Source organism: Patagioenas fasciata, chromosome 1 (genome assembly GCF_037038585.1).
Source record: "Patagioenas fasciata isolate bPatFas1 chromosome 1, bPatFas1.hap1, whole genome shotgun sequence".
Taxonomy (NCBI): Eukaryota; Metazoa; Chordata; class Aves; order Columbiformes; family Columbidae; genus Patagioenas; species Patagioenas fasciata.
In genome coordinates this window covers 100,819,574-100,839,864 of record NC_092520.1, presented here as the reverse complement: position 1 = coordinate 100,839,864, position 20,291 = coordinate 100,819,574, and the positions used below count along the sequence as shown (strand labels likewise).

The 20,291-nt window shown below is 40.0% G+C and overlaps 1 protein-coding gene across 1 annotated transcript in view; it reads left to right on the top strand.

Annotated features, from left to right (window-relative positions):
* The first annotated feature begins 540 nt into the window (after nt 1-540).
* SYTL5 (synaptotagmin like 5) overlaps nt 541-20,291 on the top strand; it is a 92,264-nt gene continuing 72,513 nt past the window's right edge. Inside the window, exon 1 of the mRNA XM_071811996.1 lies at nt 541-1,078. The gene's annotated coding sequence lies outside the window, so the exon portion shown is untranslated. The remainder of the gene's footprint in view (nt 1,079-20,291) is intronic.

The window sequence follows — 20,291 nt, the reverse complement described above, 5'->3', positions numbered from 1 at the left end:
ATGAATCATTTGGTTCATTTGGATGAATCAAGATGTTGTTCTGCTTGGTTGCTTTTGAAATTCGGAATATTTTGTAATACTTGTAGCTGTTTGATAAATCTAGCTCACTTAAATGACTAAAAGTGATAGTCATGAAGCTTTAGAATTATTCTATATATCTATAGGGAGGACAGCTACGACAAGTGCTTTTTATTATATGCTTAAATACTGTTTTACCTTTTGGATACTTCCTTCACCCAGTGCACAGAACAGATACTTCCTAACGGTTGAAAAATCGTAAAACTGTGAAATAAACACCTTTTGCCCTCCTTTCAAGCCCATTTTGAGAAATCACTGACTCGCCTCCCGAGCTGCTGAAAACGAGATGGCGTTGAGGGGAAGCGCAGCTACCGCAGCCAGGAGCGCTGCGCACCCTTTCCCAGCCCCGTCCGGAGGGAAGACCTGCGCCGGCGGGTGGGGCCCCCCAGGCGGACAGCGGCGCGTCCCCGTGCGCCAACGGGGAGCGGGGTAGAACAGGCGACGGAGCTGCGGTCCCGCTCCCCGCAGCGCGGGACGGCGGCGGCACCGGCTCCCGCCTCGTATGCCCTGCCCGGCCTCCAGCCAGTTGCTTCCCGTCGGCGAGGGGCGCTGGCAGGCGGCGGCACTGCTAGGGGCAGCCGCTGGGGAGCGGGCGGCGAGACTCGCCCAGCAGCAGCCGTAGAGGTACGGGGGGACGCCCGCGGGGCTGTGGAGGCGGGTCCCCTCCAGGCGGGGCCGTGAGCCGCTCCGGGCGACTCCAGCCCTCCCCGATGCGCGGGAGAGGAGGAGAGCGGTGCTGCGGGAAGGAAGGGGCGAGGCTGGGGCTGCCGCAGGGCTGCACCGGCGGGCATCAGTGCGAGCCTGCCTGTAGCCGGTGTGCGTGCTTAGTGTGGGCTGTGTGCGCTCCCTGCCTGAGCCGGGAGCTGAGCCCCGCGGCGGCGGGAGCGGGACTTCACCTCCCAGCTCCATCGAGCTGCGGAGTTGACATCAGCAACCCTCAGCTGTCGCGGCGGGGATGCTGCTGCTTTTAGGTATTTTTCTTCTCCTGCCGAGGCTCCTGGTAAGTCCTTCTTTCTTAATACCAACTGCTTTTACTGCTTTGTTGTTGTTGTTGTTGTTAATAATTACTCGAGAGAAGGACTCGAAGGAGCGGTAGATGAGCAAGCCTGCGGCGCGGTCCCGGTGGAGAGTGAGTGCAGCGGCCGGGGCGCCGCGCTGGGCTCGTCCAGCCGCGGGGCTTCGTCCCCCGCCGGTGCCCTTCCCCGGTTGAGGCTGCGCTAGTCCGGCTCCCCCTGCGGAGAGCAGGTGCTTCTGGCTTTAATAACCTGAACGGAGGTGCTTGCATGTTCGGCTGGGTTTTATTTTTTAATGCTTTCTACCATACGGTACTATGAATATTGAAGGTGGTGGATCTTTCCCATCAGTGACGCTGTTTGTGGTTATTGTTCGGGGGAAGGGTTGATAAGGAACAGGCGCTTAATTGTCTGCTTCATCACTGAGCAGGTGAGTGGCTCTGTGGTGCTCAGGTGAAGATCAGCTCTTCTGTCCTGCCAAAATTTTTCTTCCAGGTTTGTGTTTTAGAAAATATAGTCAGGTTATTGAATAATGTATAACTTAAAATTTATTATATGACTATACAAAGAAAGGAGTAAATGATGGAGACTGAGAGCCAGTAATATAAAGTAGTTTGGGTTATTCGGTAGTTACTGAGTGCAGCTAGCCAGTATGCATTTCATCATATCAAATTTGGAGTTGTACCACAAGGAGCAGTGAGTTTGGGGATTCTGTGGCCCAGAGATAATGATTTTTGGAAAGGCTTGGGGGGGTTGATGGGCAGTCAGCCAAGGATGTAGCCCTTTAAGTGAATGTGAGAAGATAGAAGAGCAGGTGAGAAAATTACCTGTGAGGTGCACAAGTGTTACTGTTTTGCTGTATGCACTTCAGGTGAGAGATGTGTGCAAGGTGCAGCCCACTGCACTATATAAAACATTAAAAAGCCAAGTGCTCTAAAGCCTCTCAGAGCATATGTTGCCTTGAGTGGTTCCAAAAGAATAAAATAAGTGATTGGATCATTGCCTACAAATGTCAAGGTGAGGACTAATGGGCTCTTAGATCAAGTGAGAGAAGGTTTAACAACAACTAGTGTTGGAAATTTGAAGTTGGGCATCCTGAGACTAGACAGGGAGTGCAGTTTTTTGAACTAACAGCACATATTAGACTACTAAGTTCTTAAAATTTTTCATCATTAAACAAGTTTAAACAAAGGATTTTTTTTTTCTAAAGGCAGGTCTACTTTTAACAGGACTATGTATTGGGAAATCTTAGGGGTTACATATAAGGGAAGCTGCAACAGGTGATCATAATGAATCCTTATTGCCTCTGTTAGACACATCATCAGGAAAGCTGTGTAGTTTCTGAGAGCACACTCTTCATATACTCTCTTTGCTTGGCCAACTTTCTTGATGTAGGAGAGCTTGATGGTACTGATGGTCAGTCTTTGGCTATATGCTGTTCTGTGTATCTCTAACATAAATTATTCCCCAAATGCAATTAGATCCAGGGGTCTCTGTGCTTCTGTTTTTGCATCTAAGCAATTACAGTGAAGCTCTGAAAGAGAGAGTTGCTGTTTGTAGAGTTGCTCTGAGAGAGTTGCTGTTTGTAGATCTGAGTAAGGTTTGAGGTATGTGGTTTATAAGGCTGGAGGTATGTGTATGATTTCCAGACAATATCACTGTGTTTAAACATTTGAAGTTATTTAACACGTTAACATTTATAAGCTGTCTTTGGCACTACATTTACCCTTAAGAAATACTTACTTGTGTGTTTTGACTTCTATAAGATTTCATGGTAGTTAAAATCCTTAAGTTCTTTTGAGAGGGAGAAATGCTTATTTAACTAAAATTCTGAGTGCATTTTGGGTTGTAGCTGTATTTTTTAGAGTGGAAAAGCAGTAGGTATGAAGGATCTTATAAAATTATTTTCAGTGTTATGGTGTAGTCATCTAGTTGTTTGCCTATCTACAAAACAAGTTCTTATTACATAATGATCTCTCCTCTAAACCTCCTTATCAAGAGAGATGAATTCCATAACTGATGACTAACTGCTGTCTATCAGTAAGACATTTGGTCTTGCGGAGTGGGGACAGAGGAAGGTAATCTGTTTGCTGAAGGCAGCTGCAGTGCAGGATGGCTCTGTGACTGAACACTTTGTTTCTCACTTTTTAATTGGTGTTGCCTTGCCTACATTTACTCTGCCTTCTAATCAAACTTCCTTCATACCAGGGATGAACACACTGGTGTGTTGTCCCAGAGCCTGGAAACTTAGGAAGGCAGAATAGCTAAGAATGAGCAGAAGAGCAGATCTCAAAAAAACAGCCTGTTTTTGAGTCCAAGGGTGGTAGGTAGAAGGCATATGGTAGGCATAGGAAGCTGATATGTATGTATTTATTTTTGGATCTTTAGAGTAGTTTTCCTCATCTGTTTATATAGAAGGACCATATAAACTATACATCCAATGTGTAACAATGAACATAACAGACACATATGAGATATGCTTATGAAGCCTTCTGCCTTCTTTCTGTTCCAAACAGCCTGGCTCTGCTGTAGAAAAAGATCTTTTTAAGCTTCTATCTTAGTTGGTCTTGGTGGTAACCAAGTGGCCGCATTCTGTGTGGCTTTCCTTATAGAATCATAGAATTTAAGTAAGAAAAGACCTTTAAGATCACCCAGTCCAACTGTTAACCTAACACTGCCTAATCAACCAAAAAACTATGTCCCTGAACACCACATCTACACCATCTACACATCTTTTAAACACCTCCAGAGATGATGGGCAACATGTTCCAGGGCTTTACAATCCTTTCCATGAAGAAATTTTTCCTAATACCCAATCTAAACCTCCCCTGGCACAACTTGAGAGCATTTCCTCTCATCCTATTACCTGTTACTTGGAAGAAGAGACCAACACCCTCCATGCTACAACCTCCTTGCAGGTAGTTGTAGAGACTGATAAGGTCTCCCCTCAGCCTCCTTTTCTCCAGACTAAACAGCCCCAGTTGCCTCAGCTGCTCCTCACCAGACTTGTGCTCCAGACCCCTCACCAGCTTCATCACCCTTCTTTGATCTCTCTCCAGCACCTCAATGTCTTTCTTGTAGTGAGGGGCCCAAAACTGAACACATTATTCAAGGTGGGGCCTCACCATCACCAAGTACAGGTGGATGATCACTTCCCTAGTCCTACTGGCCACACTATTCCTGATACAAGCCAGGATGCTGTTGGCCTTCTTGGCCACCTGGACACATTGCTAGCTCATGTTCAGCCAGCTGTCAATCAACACCCCCAGATCCCTTTCCTGTCAGGCAGCTTTCCAGGCACTCTTCTCCAAGCCTGTAGAACTGCCTGGGGTTGTTGTGACCCAAATGCAGGACCCAGCACTTGGCCTTGTTAAACCTCATGCAATTGGCCTCAGCCCAATGATCCAGCTGGTCCAGATCCCTCTGTATGGCCTTCCTACCCTCCAGCAGATCAGCAATCCCACTTAACTTGGTGTCATCTGCAAGGCAAGCTGTCCTTGTCATGAGGCGCAGCTTCAGAGCAGAATCAGTTGCTCAGGGACTGAATTTGTCTCTGTTTTTTTGTTTAATTTCTTTTTGTTTGTTTTTTTGTTGTTTTGTTCAATCTTTATCTCAGCCTGCACTGGAGTTTCCTCATAATTCAATTACTCTAATTTGTACCTTTTTATTTTCACTGTAACTTTTCTCTGGGCGTGCTTTTGGTATTACTTAGAAACATAAATGTATAAGAGAAACGAAAAAACATTCCATCCTGGTTTGCACCTTAAATGTGCATCTTGTTTATTTTTAAGAGAGTTGCTCTGCATCTTCAATGCCTCTTTGGAATTTTAAAAATCTCTGAGGCATTCCTCATTGTTGACATGTAAGTTATCTTTTCAGTTGCTCTGTATGTTGGTTCCAGATCACAGGTTTTTGGATTTCATTTGGTGAGAAGTTACCTTTTACCACAGCCATTTCATGTGAGGAAGACTGTGCTTTTAGGAGTGATTGCATTATGCCTTGGGATAACCCACGATCTGAATACAGCTGAACTTACTAGTGTCTCTCCATTGGGACTCCGGTAACTTTTGGATTAGACTAATAACCTTTGACCTGTAACAGCCTTGCAAACTGTGGAAGTAGCAGTGTATCAGCAGATCAGAGGAAAACATGTTCAGAGCATGAATCACCCAAAGTTTTTATATAATGTATTGCAAAGATGGGGACAACGAGGGAATTATGTACAGCACCAATGAGTTTCCAGCAGTTGAACAGGAGAGTGGGTCTTGAAGGAAATGTTTTTTTCTGTATGTATTCTACAGAACTTGCAGGGTATTAACTGAATACCATGGAAGCAAATGTTCATGACTATGGGGAATGTTGTTCTCAAAGTTTCTGCTCTTAGACATATTTCTGGGGATAAGCACTGTTTGAAAGCAAGTCATTTGTCATTTGGAGATGGTATTTTTCATTTGCAGTTACTACATGGTGCAGTTGATGGCTTTTTGAGCAGTTGTATATGGGCTGAATTTGAGCTTGTCTCTGTGTGGGGGCATTGCAGAACTAGTAGAAAGGTCAGATGTAGGAAGAAATGTACTTAATATTGCTTCTAAAACCTAATTCTTTTTCTTGATGTGCCTGATGGGCTGGGGAAGAGAAAAATCGAGGAAATGAGGAACTGAATTTCCATTGTTGCAATATTAAACCTGTGTAAGATAATAAATAGGCTAATGATGCTAAGGATTACGAGTACCCATACATACATGGGACTTCAGAAGGCTAAAGAAGCACGCCATACATTCAATTAAATAAAGTTATGGTGTAGGAATTTGCATTCATTCATTGTAGGCCTCAGAGCACTGCTAGTAGTAACTGCATTCTGGAGTGTGTTAACATGGACAGGTAAGAACCTGAGATTTATATTTGAAGCGGGGAATCTTCATCTTGTGTAAAGTGATCTGGAAGACTAGAAAATTACAAAAGTGAGTATTCTTGAAACCTGTAGGTTTGAAATGTATTTAGGTTTTGCATTGGAGACTAATAGTAAAGAATTGCAATATGGCTGCCTGCAGTGAAGTGTTGCATTGCTGAAGGCACTTTTTCTAACAGATTTTTCTATACTAGTTTTTTCGTTCTGTAACATTTTTCGAAGTTGCCAACTATAAAACAGCTTCTTTGACTTTTGTCGTGCTCTGGGTTTAAAGTATATACTTATCTCCAGAAGCATTTCTATCCCTTTGCTCTACAGGTAGATTTAAGTAGATTTAGATGATATTGTAGTGAAAATGTCTATTAACTGTTTGCATCTTTGCCCAGATTAGAGCCCTCTAAATTCTTATGTTAAGTTTTAGAGGGGAAAAATAATGATAGCTGAGTTTATAATGGGACTGTAGTTTTTAATCCTGTCTAATTTTTGAAACCCTCACTGTCAGAACAACATGGATGAGTAGGATGCAGTTAGGAGAAGAAGTATGATTAATGTACTGGAGAATAATGATTTATTAGGTAAGACTGAAAACTAATCAGGGAGAAGGCTATAACTCCTTGGTATTTTTTCTTTCTGCTGTGAAATGATCATGACAGCAAAGAAAGGTGGAGAAGTATGAGTAACCTGTGCAAACACAAGTATCATCTCGCTGGAGTTGGTGTGAGTAAGGAGTGCCCTGAAAGACTAAGGTGTGAAGAATTCTTCATGCCATCGCGTGCCGTGGTGTAATTGTTAACTGGCTGCTCATAGCTTGTATGGGTGTACTCTTCTCTGGGTAAAAAAGAGGCTGGATGGCTGAGCCCAAAGAGTTGTGGGGAACAGAGTCAAATCCAGTTGGCAGCTGGTCATGAGTGGTGTTCTCCAGGGCTCACTATTGGGGCCAGTTCTGTTTAATCTCTTTATCAATGATCGGGATGAAGGAATTGAGTGCACCCTCAGTAAGTCTGCAGATCACACCAAGTTGTGTGGGAGTGTTGACCTGCTGGAGGGTAGGAAGGCCATACAGAGGGATCTGGACCAGCTGGATTGTTGGGATGAAGTCAGTTGTATGAGGTTCAACAAGGTCAAGTGCCACGTCCTGCCCTTGGGTCACAACAACCCCAGGCAGTTTTACAGGCTCAGGGAAGAGTGACTGGAAAGCTGCCTGGCAGAAAGGGATCTGGGAGTGTTGATTGACAGCCAGCTGAACATGAGCCAGCAGTGTGTCCAGGTGACCAAGAAGGCCAACAGCATCCTGGCTTATATCAGGAATAGTGTGGTCTCAAGCTGTGCCAGGGCAGCTTTAAAATGGATATTAGGAAAAATTTCTTCACAGAAAGAGCTGTCAGGCATTGGAACAGGCTGCCTGGGAAAGTGGTGGAGTCACCATCCCTGGAGGTGTTTAAAAGATGTGTACATGTGGCGATTAGGGACATGGTTTAGTGGTGGTCTTTGCAGTGGTAGGTTAATGGTTGGACTTGATGGTCTTAAAGATCTTTTCCAGCCTAAACGATTATATGATTCTATGAAACCTTGTGCTTTCATTAATAGACACTTGTCTGGTTTTGGCTTTTTTAAGTGCAGATCTGGAATGGAGACCTTTTGGGTGAATTTAGCTGCACATTTTCCAGTATTCGGGCTGTCGACATTTCTCACTAGAAATAATATTCCTTTGGTTTTCCTATTTTTCTTGAATGTATTTAGGCAGGGATTTGTTTTCCTGAGGACTATGAGAATCTTTAAGAGAACAGTGTGAACAGTATAATTCATTATAAGGTACAAGTCACTCTTGACCAAACCTTTTCTTAAGATTTTTTTTTTTGAGAGACACACTAATTTGCCAGAAATTTGTAGTTTTCCCTCAAATCACTTTGAACCATGACCTTACTGATGACATTTCTGTTGTGGAAGAGAGCAGAAATATGTCAAAGTGATTTGTGAGACATGGGTTTTAAAAGTGCACATTCTCAAGTCTTTCAGTAATAATTGTAACAGTGTTTATATCAAAGATATGCTGAATTGAAATTATGAGCTCACTTCTGATTAATTTTGTGCGAACATTTTAATGTTCGCCACATCATGTTTCCAAATATGAAAAGACAGTTTGGAAGTTAAAGCAATAATAGTTCAGCTTTAGGCTTGACAGAGGACATGAACCATTGATACCTCCTCACTCATTTAGTGAGGATAAAGCTGATGATTGCTACAGGTGTTTCCAGTGTTGTCATTTTCAGAGTAAAGTTGTGTTTTGACAAAAGCAAGAGAAAATAAGTGTTCTAAAGGATTTGTATTAATTGTCCACATCCTTCAGCTTCCAGTGAGATTACAGATGGTTTTAATTTGATTAGATGGTCATCTACAGTGGCCTGGACAATGCCTGACAACTGTGCATGCACAAGCCTGGGCAGAATCCTGTATCTGCTTTGAATTATGTTCTAGTAGATGAGTATCTCTTGTATGAGGAAAGGAAACTCGCAATCTACCTCCTTGCATGAATCAGGGATGCCCAACATCTAGTAGTAAAACTTGTAAATCAGTCACAAGCTACTGTTTCTAAGTTCATCACTTTTCAAAATAGAGTTAATCCTTCGGTATATTTAAAAATACATATCTGATACTTTTACACTTAAAAGTAAGAAGACCTCTGGTTCAAATATAGTGGTGTAGAACGGTTTTCCAAACAGTTTATCACCTTCTGAAATTTGTTCTTTCTCTCCCAGCCTCAAGATTGAAGGATTTGCTCCTGGCTAAAAGCAAAAAAAAAAAAGAGCTGTGTGTTTTGTTTTTATTATTATTATTATTATTATTATTATTATTATTATTATTATTATTATTATTATTATTATTATTATTATTATTATTATTATTATTATTAAAATCTTGCTTTGAAAGTCCTTGCCTTCTACTGCTTTAGTGAAATGACCTAGCTAAAAGTCATCTTTCTGAACAAGTGCAGTCTTTCTTTTGGCCTGTTACTGTGCCTACTACCATCATGAAGATTCTGGCTTTCAAGCATTGAACCTCTGCACTCATTCCCATGTTGGCTTCTCATGATATTGATCTGAGTCAGTGCTGTTACTAGAGGTAGATTAATTTTGTTCATTTTAAACATACTAAAGATCATTTCAGAGACTCCCTATGTTTGTAGCATGCCACCGTAAAATGCATAACAATATAACACATGATGTTTTATTAGCCTGACCTCGCTTTAATTGAGAACAAAATATTAGAAAAGGTTAAGAAACAGTTATTGCTTAAGTCTGGGCAACATCGTATTTAATTTGATACTGAAAACATCCATTGGACACTATAGCATGGATTACAAGTTTGTTTGGAGTGTGTTTGTGTTAATTTGTATTGTTAGCACACAAACAGCCAATCTCAAATTTGAAACCCCCATGAATTAATAAAAAGAGAAAGAACTTTAATTCCGTAAGCTCTTTATGGTGGAATAGTTTATTGTAAGTAGTGTGCATAGTACGTGTTTTTTTGGTTGCTCTGTGCTCAAAAGCTAGTAATCAAATCTCCTTTGATACTGTTGTCTTTTGACTTGATACAATCCTTCTGATTCTGCATGGAGGGAGATGACCCCTGATGTATAATTTTGGACTTTTTTTGAAACTGCCTTTATTTTTGACATTCTCAAAAATGCCCCCTTTGACCTTTTGGTTCTTGTTAATGGTGAGGGAATGAGAGCAAGTGAAGTTTTTTATTGTGATATTTGAGGAACAGAGGAATTGCAAGAGGGACAGAATAACATATCACCATGTAGCAGCCTCATGTAGCCAGGGATGAGACTTTTTTTTTTTTTTAACGAGGGATTTAATTGGCAAAATAACCAGTAACAAGGCAGGGGTCATTAAATGGAGCAGAGCTGTTTGTGTTGTTATTGTCACTGGTTTTACAGTGAAGGCATTTAACTTATATAAGTGCAAGCTGAAGCTAGAGAAAAAACCAACAGGCTGGTTTTCCCTTTTTGGATTTTGAGTGCTCTGTCCCTCCTGTCATCTCATTACATTAGGTGAAGATGCAGTGATGCTGGGTGGAGAGCACACTGGGGTCTATTTCTTGTTCCCAGGTGGCTGAATCATATCACTTTGACTTCAGAGAGAGGAGACCACAAGCATGAAATGGGTCAAGACAATAAAAGACACTCAGAAGCTCAACATTAAACTGTAGTCTGTATAGTATGAAAGCTGTAGCTTCATTCAAGAAGAATGTATTTGTATATGTTCATGTACATAGAAAACTCTCTCAAGTTGATTCACAAACATATTTTTTGTTAGATAACTATGCAAATGTCTTCAGACAGTTACGCCTGAGGGAAAAAATGAAGTAATGCTCAGTTATTAGTGAATAAAATATATGAGAGAAGGCTGAAAGCTTTCTTTTTGTTACTACAAATATTCTTAAGCCTTGCTGTCAATGTAAGGTCCCCCATTATTTTCTTTTGCTGTTTTTTTTGTTGTTGTTTTTTTGTGTGTGTGTTTGGTTTGGTTGTATTTTGGGGAGGAAAGGAAAAAGACCTGTAAATCACAAAGGGTAAAATATATGGCATGACATTTCTCTTTCAGTATCGTAAGCAGATATTTGAACAATATTTTGGGAAGAAAAACATTAAAAATACATACGTGAGATCTTAAAAGTGTGTTATGTTTGGGTTGCTGGGGATAAATAATGCTGGCATCTTTTTATGGGATCACAAGGTGTTTTCCTTTACTGTAATACTAACATGCATAACCAAATAGGAGTTTTCAGGCAAAAGAGTAACAGCATAAGGATTATGCAATATCATGTCTCAAGGGACAGGTTGGAATAAGCAGGAGGCCAGTGACAATTAACAGACTGTGTTTTGTGGCCTAGAGTTTCTTTTTGCTTCCCAGTGGGTTTCCCTGTTTAGTTTTGAAGGACCTATTACACCTAAGCAGCTTGTGGTTTAAGAGCTATATAACATAGACAGAAATTTGCTCTTTTGAGAGAATATCTTAAAATAGCAGTGGAAAATACCTCTAATACCAAAGTTTACTCCCTGTGGTATGATATTCTTTGTTTACCAGTGAATATGGGTAGTGCAAAACGAAAATGGTATGAGCACGTTGCTCCCTAAAAATAAGGAGACTCTTTCAGTTGATTAGAGTTGGCATTCAAGCAAATGTTTCTGAATGAGCCAGATGCCAATTATGCATCATTCAGTTAAGGGACTCTGACCATGTTCTTTGCGTTGACTGTTAATACATTATAACTTTTCTGTTATTATTTAAGCAATGTCACAGTGTTGATCCAACCAACTTATTACTGCATCTTTGGTTAATACCTACTGGATTTTGACGATGCTGATTCATAAATACACAGCATAGTACAGCATAATTTTGGCTTTCTGCCTGTGGGTTTTGTTGCACTGCAAAAGTATGATCTTCAGTAGTAGAAGCTGACTTCTTCAGCTACGTTTTGAAACCCTGTCATATAAAGAAATGTAAATGGAAGATCAACATGAGACGATATACAGAAACAGTTGAGCAGTAATGATTGTGACAGTGTTGTAATGAAACGGTATATGGTACTTGAGATGTCCAGGATTCTTGAGGAAGAAGCAGAAATTTTACCAATTACAGGTTTCGGTGGACTTCGGCTGGAAAGTTGTCCAGTGATTCTGGCAGACAAAGAGTATGTTTTAATGTGCTCATGGACTGTGCTGGTTTATTGCAGCTCCGGTTACATGGGATTTTTTTTTTTCTTCTTCTAATGATTGTAACAAAACATTGTATTAAAGTGCTGAGTTTGGTTCAGCTCCATTCTTAGTTTCCCTCAAACTGAACGTGACCAAAAAATATAATGACAATTCTTTTTCCTTCAACAGAGCTGCATGAGTTTATATTACCAGAGAAACTGGATCCCTGTGTTTAAAATAGTTTAAATTGGGCTCTCTGTTTTCATGAAGAATTTTGTCTGGCAAAAAAGGATAGAGGGAGTCCTTTTACTGTCCTTCCAGATACCAATTTAAATGGCTAATTTGCTTAGACACATGGACACTATTGGTACGTGTGCACCCCTGCACATCTGGAAATCTACTGGAAGCTAGTAGGAGAACGGCCAGTTCTCAGTCTTGTATGAAAATTCAAATAATGTGAAATTCAAATACGTGTGTGTTCTTGGGGACAGATTTTAATGACAAGCTTGAAAATCAATGTAGGCATTCCAAGGTTTGTGGTAGGTCTGGACTGAAACAAAATTACACTGAAACGCATTAAAAATGGGTTTGAGTAGGTTTGGTTCTAGGGTGAGTTTGAACAGAATGATTGTTGCAGTGATGATGACTGCAACCCAAAGAAAATAATTGCCTCAGGCTCTTAAAAAAAAAAAAAAAAAGTTCTCACAGCTCTAATTATCTCAACCTTTGAGTCCCTTTTCCAACCATGGTACAATAGTTCTTCGTACTTTGATTCCGGCAGAACACCAAGGTCAGAGTGACTACCTTACCAAAATACTGTTAACACCTTCCCCACACTAAAAGACTGCAAGTAAATGAGTGGAGACCTCACAGAGGAGGAAAGCAGTCAGCCAAGCTGAAAAAGGCAGAATAGTATTTAAGACTTACGACCATTAACCATGATATTTTCCAGTGAAGTTTCATGACCTGTACTGGTGCAGTTTTTCATGTTCTCTGAGAGCAAACCATAAGACCACTTATTGTTAGGTCAGAAAAAAAAGTCCAGAGAGGATTGGCATTTCTGACTATGAAAGAACAGAAGAAATGGGGCAAATATCAAATAATACGTTTGTTATCCTCCCCACAGCTCTTCATAACTCCCTAACTAAGCGGAACCAGTGCCCCTATGTTTCCTCAGTTAAGTTTGTATCTGGACTACAGCAATTAATAGACCTGATGGAAGTCTAAAATCAAAGCAAGCTTTCTAAATTTTGTGAAACCTCCTGAATTGTTTCTATATTGATACCCCAGGGTATTAGTCTTCACTTTTGGTGCCTTGCTCTCTCAATCTATCAATTTAATTAAATTTTAAACCATTTATAGTATTGACTTATACAAGAAAGTCATCAAATGAATTATTTGTGTTGGTGTGTAGTGTTCCTTCCTTTTGCTAAGCAAATACTTTCAGCTGTTCCAGAAACTTGAATTTAATTGCTTAAGGGGTGGCACAGATGTTTATGGGAAAGTCTTCAAAGAACTTCCTTTCTGGTAAGGCTGAGAACAGATGGAGTTAGTTGGTTTGGATTTATTATAAGTGGCATAACCAGCAATTCTTATAGATCAAGTTGCCCAGTATGTCTTGCACATAGCATGTTTTTAATTTTTTTTTTATTTTGTCGTTTGGTTGGGTTGTTTGTTTGTTTTCCTTCCCATTCCCCCAAAATCAGCCCAAATTTGACCCTTGGAAAATTTCTGTCTTTATGTATTTTGCAGCTCTAGCAAGCCTTTATCAGTTTTGTATGACCTATGCCTTCCTCCACAAGTTTAAAATGTAGATTTAGCCAGATTAATTTTAACAGCATCTACAGAAAGATACTCCCTGATAGAAAATGCTCCCTATCCTGTTAAAGTTTGAAGTCCCTGTCCTACAACTTGTATATGAATTCATGAAAATGGAAATTGTTACACTTATGACAAAGTAAGAGTAATACAGTGGGTTTTTTCCTCTTGCCTTTTTTCAGAAACTTTTGCTAAAATATATCTCAAAACCTCAATGGGAGTACCATGGAAAACTTAGTCTTAAATAAGCTAAGTTGGCAAAGCTTTTAAGAAAATTATGTTTTATAATGGAAAAAATAAAGTCAGTCTTTAATGGGGAGACCTCCTGGCTCATCTAATGTTAAATGTAAACCAGGAAAGAGGGACCCTATTTGCCACAGAAAATAAATGTGGGACTTCAGCGATTTGACATAATGTGTAAATTTTAGTGAAATGTCTGGTATACCCCTAAGGTCAGAGACCCTCAAGATCCTTGACGTATTTTTCCTTGATATAACCTTTTTGAGGCAAGAGAAGGGGTTCTCCCTGAGCAGGCTGGGAGGCGAAGTATAGAGAAGCAAAGAGCTTTGCTGCAGTTTACAGGCAGCAAAGCCAGTTTCCTCTTAGTAGGATTTCACTGTTCCCCTCAGAAGATTATCGCTTTTCACATTTTTACAAGGTGATATAGCTTCTCATGAGCTGTGGTGAATTGATGATTTACATGATAATGTATCGCAGAACAAAAACATTTGAGAAACTTCTCAAGATTTATGGGATTTTATAATAATTTACATGGAAATTACTTGTAGAGGTGGAACTTATAGAAGCTTCTGTAATAAATTACTGAGCAGATACAATCTGATAGAAGAGTTAGGGAGTGCCAAATAATATTAAACCTATCTTAAATGCCTTTAAGTGAATTGTAGTAAGATTTGCCTGCTACTACAGAAGAAGACAGTATTTGAAAAGCTGATGAAAATTTCAGAGAGCTCAATACAAGCAAGATGTCAGAGGAAGTAAATTGATGGATGGATTTTGAGAATAGTTTCATGTAATATTATATCTGTAAATGCACATAAAATGAGTATTATGTATTCCCACGTGTTCTGGTGAACTTGGCACTCTGAGTCCTATTTACTCCATTCTGTGGCAGCATGGAAAATGAGTAATCTGAGTCTATCAATTAAGTGGTCAGTTAATCCTGATTTCTCCTCTACTTCTCCAGGTTGAAGGGTATGTTCCAGTGTCTGAAAGCATTCAGATACTTTTGTTCCCTTTGTCTTCACAATAAGTCATGAGTAATCATCTTGTTGGGTGATTTGAAACAGCAATGAGGCCTGCATTCAATACATCTAGGATCAGTGGATTTGTTATTAGTTTCACTGTCTTGTCTTACTCCCTTCACAAACAATGAGGAGAACATCCGACAGGTGAGATCATCTCCCATTCAGCTTGTGAATGTATTGCGAGAGATGGCCTCTCCTTGGTCTGTCTGCAGACCCAGGGAGACGCTCATCTTGCAGTCTGTGCCAGTGAAACAAACCAGATTTTGGCCACATGTGGGCAAGGTATGCTTGGTCTAAGCCATCTCCAAACCTCTGCATTCTGTTCTTCTGATGCACAGGCTTGTGTCTGTCATGTCAGGGAAATACATACCTATGCATTGCACTGTGGGATGGATGCTCCCTATGCACATCAGGTCGTTTGAAAGAAATGGATCTGCGCAAGGAAACAACACCTGGGGACAGGGTTTCCTGGGGGTTATGACCAGCAGAGATGCTAAGTTGTGGTGCAGCACAATAGACTTTTTTCTTTGCTAGTTATCTCATCTGCGAGGCACATGATGAGCTGACCAGCTGCAATTGTTCATGCAAGTTCATAAACTGGGGGAAAGCACTTGTGTGGCTGTGAAAGAGACATAACAATAAGGGAGCCTAAGATGGGACTTGAATTAATCTTATAGATGAGATTTGACAGGTCTGCATCTCTGATGGTAAATTTCCCCTCAGAAAAGGTTACTGTTGTTGAGAAATAAGGTCATTACTATAAAGAAAAATCTTAATTCCTTTTTGTGGGAATTTGTGTCACATACGTATTCAAGCTGTATGCAGAAAATATGATTTTTCAGGTGACACTGGAAGAACTATAAGTAAACCTTGCATAGGAAGCTTAACTGTGTTTTGGATTTTCATGAACATAATGGAGTGCATCTTGTGATAACTTTTTCTACTGATGCATGTGATGCATGTTCCTTAAGGTTTTCTGTAGTGCCAGTAACCCATTTCAGTGGTGGAACGTTGAAGTCCTATTGTAACATGAAAAAACTAAAACCATATTGACATCACTCTGCATGCATGCCAGTCCTTAATGGTTTTTTTTAAATGATTTTTGAAAGCTGAGAGACAGTTGATTGAACTTCAGGATCTTTGTGCACTCAGTCTTTTGGTGTACTGTTAGCAATGTTGAACTATAAGGTAGAGAGAGAACTTCCAGTCATTTTCTCTAGATCAGTGATCATTACTGTAGCATATTAAACTTGTGTAAAAGTGTATCTGTTTATTAGTTTACCAAATCTACTCTTTAACATGGCCGAAATGTATCAAGTTAGCTTATTATGTTGTGGTCATAATATTCAATGATGCAAAGACTGATCCTTTTCATAGGAAAGTACACTTCAACCTGCCCCCCCTTTTCTCTTCACTCTTCCTCCTGCTATGCACCAAAGAGAGTGCCCAAGCTCTAATTTATTTCAGGGAAAGCTTAAACTACTGTTGTTGTTTAATAAAGTGATGTTCCCTGCCTGAGCGCCACATGTTCCCTTATGTCAGGAAACCTCCCTGAGGACGTTGTGTGCAAACAGCTCTGCATCCTGTGGTCTCTCTGCAACTGCCTGGGTTCATACTGTGTGTGACCTATGGACTGGCACAACTGCACTGCAAAGCTGCACCATCAGATCGGCTGCAAAACAATGCTGATTTCAGTTAGAAAGTCCTCCCATCTGCCATGCTGTGTTGTTTGGAAATGTATGGTGCTTCCATTTTTAATAGACTATTTAGTATTGCTACAGGCAGTTTATTTATAGATTTAAGAGGTGAAGGAGTGGAGGGAGGAAGACTGTGAATCTAAAATATATTTCCTAAAAAGTAACTTAGAGTTTCTAGGACTCACCATTTAAGAGGGGAAGGAACTGCCCTTTCCAATGGTGATCTAATCTGCTATTTCAGTAGTACTAGATTAAAGTACTAAAGAAAGTGTTGTCTTTGGATACTATTTTTAACACATTTTTAAAGCTGAATCACCCCTCCAGAGAGAGTTCAGGTGGGTAAAAGGGATCAGGTTACCCTCTGTTGTTGGCATTGGTCTGTAGTTTTTGGAGTTAAGTTTGAAGCATTTGAGAAGTAAAAAGTTCAATAAGCTGTTACTAAGTACAATCCCCTCAGATTGGAGGAGAATATTTTATCCTTTTGATATGCTGTTAATAGCCTGAGGTGTGTTCTTTATGAGGCTATGCTTTTCGTTCAGTAGATCATGTGTGGCAGAGACAAAGCTATGTTATTTATGTTGTTAGCTTCTGGTTGTATTTTCTGCTTTTAAACACAAATTTGAAACTGTAATGTACATTATTGGCTGGATTTTACTGCTTTGTCTTGTGCATTATACAGCCCTAATACCATTCACTCTACTTTGGTATTTTTTGTCTTTGCATCTTTTTTAAAAGCTTATATTAAAAAAAAAAATATTATAGAAATATGTGTTACTTAATGTCTTCCAATAAGATGTCATCTCACAGCTGGAAAGGCCATTTAGCTTCTGGGACTCGCTTTCTTAGCATCTCTTGCTATGCTTTTGTTGGAAATGATTAGTTTAACAACAGTGCTGCTGCTTTTAAACAAATGTTGCAAAGAACAGTTTCAGATTTCCAATTGATCTTAGATGCTTTGTTGAATTCGAATATAGAAATGTAATCATGTTGCTTATAACTGTGTTTTTTTTAGTTTATCAGTTTACCTATGTCACTATAACTTTATATTAAATAGAATCACTGCTCTACAGTTCTGCAATGGTGTGTGCATATGGACATATCTATACATATATATATATATAAAAATATGTAATGGATAAATGTGGGGTTTTTTCCCATGAAAAGATGTTTTGTGGCTTTTTGGAAGGCAAAGGGAACTCTGCAAGGAAAGAAGAGGATGAGTGAAGGGTTCTTGTACTCTATAAAAAGATCAAGTATTTTATACATCAGGTCCTGACACTCAAAAATGCTGGGAGTTTCTTAAAAGTCATATGGGATCATGGATGCTCCATATACTTGAAAAATCAGTCTGTCTGTAACTGAAGTGTCCAGACATCAAGATACATTATATTACCAAAGTGTTTCCCTTTCTGTCCTATCATTAACTGAAATTATTTTGCTTTTCTATCTGAAACTTAAGAAAATACCTCAAAATACTACATATAGCAGTGTTTGTAAGGTATTTGGATACATCTGTGCAAGTATGATTAAATCAAACAAACCAAAAAAACCTCCACCAAAAAAAACCCACACAACCAACCAAACAAAAAAAAAACAAAAAAACCCCCCCCAAAAACCCGAAAAACTTGAGTATTGTATTAATTCTGTATAGAGGAGTGAGAAAATATGCCACAAATAAGGCATGGGCTATGTGCTGAATAGTGAAACTTAGCAGAAATTTTGGGCATCTGTCTTGCTGTTGTCTTGCCTGCATCCTGAATGCAATAGGAGTCCTGTGAAAAATCACATTTGCAATTATGTATTTTAAAAAATTTCTCATATTGCCAAATAAGCAAAATAAAAATTTACATGCTTTTAAGGTGTTGAGCAGTTGAAAGTGTGATGTGGTACTGAAGACTGTGCTGAAGACTCTGTAGCTTAGAGGTGTTTTGTTTCTTTCTTGAAGAATTCCAGGAATAGCATTTACAATATAGCAACAATTGCCAAGGGGCTTTGTGCACACACACAAGCTTAATTGGTGTGAGTTGGAATGGTACTGATCTTCACAAGTGGTAAAGGCAGGAGTTATTATATTATATTAACTTGGGATGACCAGAAAGTGATTTTGTCAAGACCTCTTTTCTGTTTGCATTATCTACTTGGTTTCTGGAAATGTTACCTTAGGGGCTTTTAATAAAACAGGAAAAGATGTGTGTTTGAGCATGCTGATTTGCAATAATAATAAAGGAAGGAATAAAGATGTAGATAGAGTCAAAGAAGAACAGGGGAGCCTTGTTCTTCTGTCCTGAAGTAGGAGACTTCCAGTCCTGACAGGTTCTCTGCTGCAGTCTCTGAGGGGACCCAAGCAGTTATTAGTACCCAATAGTCTACAAGTGGAAACATGGGGCAGTATTTGCTGTTGAGTGGTATTTCAATACCAATGGGCTTAAGAAGAACACTTGATCTAATATTGGAATAAGTCACAGAAAAGATTCTGTCCTTTTCTCTTCCTCAACCATCTGGGTTTATCATGCAGTGAGGCATCTTGTTCCAGATTTTCTTGGAAGATAAGCCCCAGACAAGGTGCATGCATGAATCCTTCTAAGGGTGCCTGCTAGGCTGAAGAGCATGAGCTGTGTGCAACAGCAAGCTGATATACTAATAGATGTGGGAAGAATAACAAAACCTACCCCAAATCTCTGTGCAAGTGAGTCAGTGTTTGAATAGATAAATCTTATTACTCTTTCAGTAGTCTCAAGCTAAGACTGTCCTTATCACTCCTATATACCCCCTGAGGGCCTCTGTTATACTATAGTTACTGTACGTGGTATGTAAAGAGAAATGCTCAAGAGTGGAATGTGGGTATCTAGCATTCGATCACTGGAAAAAATGTAACACTGTTCACATTGATAATTTATTAACCAGGCTTTCATAAATGAGGAATTTGGCTTTGCAGGTCAGGTTGTGATGGGCTGATTGCTGTAGGTTAGCAAGAGGTGGCAGCAGTAGCGAGAGATATTCCTGTTAGCATTTCCTGACTATGTTACCATCATCTTGGGGAGCACATACACACTCTCCAGGTGAGGACATGGAGCCACCATCCCTTCCATCCTGGCAAACTTTGTCTGCCTGCTCTGTGTACACTGTACTAGCTCAGAGATGACTTGTCCCTCTCTGAAAGATCTTCCATAAATTTCCTACTGGAATTGTGCACCAACTCTGCTTTGCATCTCAACCCCAGACCCATGAGTAGTTAGACCCTCACATAGTAAGACATTTTGGTATCATTTCAAGTGACATAAACTGTCTGTATTACAAATGCAATGAAAAGACCAAAACACTTGCTATGCAGATTGTTGGAGTAAATCTTAGCCAAAAGGAGGCAGAAAGCTGCTACAGAAAGGTCAATCTATGATTAATATTTTGTGAGTGCAGCTCTGCGCAGTCTTTCTCCAGAATATTTTCTCCTTTGCCATTTCACCTAAAAGCCAGTGTCCCAATAGAATATGTTGCCTGTGCCCACCACCTGGTCTTCCCAAAGCTTGGAAGAGTAGCTCTAGGAGAGGTAGAAAGTCTGGAAGCTCATCTCCAAGTTCTTGAACTCTTTTGCTTCTAATACCGCTGGAATTACGCATCTAGGCTGGAAAGAAGGAAAAAGGTATCAAGTATGGTATCAAAGGGAATCTGAAGTGAAGAGAAATGATTAAAAGTTTGTCTGTGTTGGAGTAGGATCTGCTTCTTGAGGGTTTCTGTGTCCTCCTGCTCTTAGTACCGCACCCACTAATATTGTATTCTGGAATTGCCTTAACAGGTCATGGCCAGAAAGAT